The sequence below is a fragment of the Sinocyclocheilus anshuiensis genome, unplaced genomic scaffold (genome assembly GCF_001515605.1).
Source record: "Sinocyclocheilus anshuiensis isolate Anshui unplaced genomic scaffold, SAMN03320099.WGS_v1.1 scaffold1059, whole genome shotgun sequence".
Lineage (NCBI taxonomy): Eukaryota > Metazoa > Chordata > Actinopteri > Cypriniformes > Cyprinidae > Sinocyclocheilus > Sinocyclocheilus anshuiensis.
The window spans coordinates 240,449-241,616 of NW_015547703.1; the positions used below are offsets into that span (position 1 = coordinate 240,449).

The 1,168-nt window shown below is 38.0% G+C and overlaps 1 protein-coding gene across 1 annotated transcript in view; it reads right to left on the minus strand.

Annotated features, from left to right (window-relative positions):
• LOC107703936 (transient receptor potential cation channel subfamily M member 7-like) overlaps nucleotides 1-1,168 on the minus strand; it is a gene marked incomplete at its 5' end in the record, with an annotated part of 30,293 nt that overhangs the window by 1,425 nt on the left and 27,700 nt on the right. The gene's annotated exons all lie outside the window — the stretch shown is intronic.

Sequence of the window (1,168 nt, forward strand, 5' to 3'; positions counted from 1 at the left end):
GAGAGAGAGAGAGAGAGACACACAGGACGACATAAAAACACGTGGTTACCTAAAGAACAGCGCATCTGTAATGAATGTAGATCAGGATCAGTTGAGACAGAGGAGCACTTCCTCCTCCACTGTGACAAATACACATCCTTAAAGAGCAGGTCATATGGTATTTTAAAGTTCAATTCAATTCAAGTTTATTTGTACAGCGCTTTTCACAATACAAATCATTGCAAAGCAACTTTATGTAGCCATAAAGTGTACTAATATTGTGTTGGAGTCCCCTACAGCAGGTTTAAATCCATCTAAGGTCAGAAAACATTGTAATTTTCTCAGAATATACATTTAATATTAGAGTCATTTTCCAATGCTTAGTATTTGTGAATCACAGGTGTTTTATATATGAGATGAGGACAACTCTTTCAACTCTTTCTTGTTTGTGTTTCATGCTCTCTGTGCCTTGCCCTGGACTTTTATGTCACTTCCTGTCTCCCGCGGTGTTTGTAGTCAGTTTGTAGTCCGTTTGTTCATTGGTTCCCTTAGTCTTCCCAGGTGTGTCTTATCTTGTTAAGCTTGTCTAACCCTGTGTGTATATATAGCCCTAGTGTTTCTTTAGTTCCTTGTGAGTTGTTGAATGTTATGGTTGTTTGTTTGCCCGCCCGCCATCCTGTTCTTTGTTACCTGTGGTTAGTGGTGGGCAGAGCGAGGCTTCGTGAAACACTGAAACAGTCAAAGCAAATGTGCCAAGGCTTCGAAACAATTCGACACCTGTCTCTACGGTGACGCCTAGTGGTCATTTTCAAGTATTGCTCTGAAACAGTCTTGATAACGAATCAGTTAAAGGGATAGTTCACCCAAAAATTGCATCTTTGAGCCTATATTTAGTATAAGTAAAATATTTAAGTACTGTTAAAATCAGATACTCTTAGACTTTTACTCAAGTTGTTTTGGAATTGGTGACTTGTAACGTGTAGTGGAGTAGTTTTCACTGTAAGGTATCTGTACTTTTACTCAAGTATGGTTTTTAGGTACTCTTTACACCTCTGTACATAAAACAATAATATAGTGCTCCAGTCCGTTCTTATAATAATGACATAAAATACAAAAAACACTTATGCAAGCGAATCGTGCCCACAGCTAAAGTTTAGCTGCTAAACTGTGAACACTTAAAACAATAATG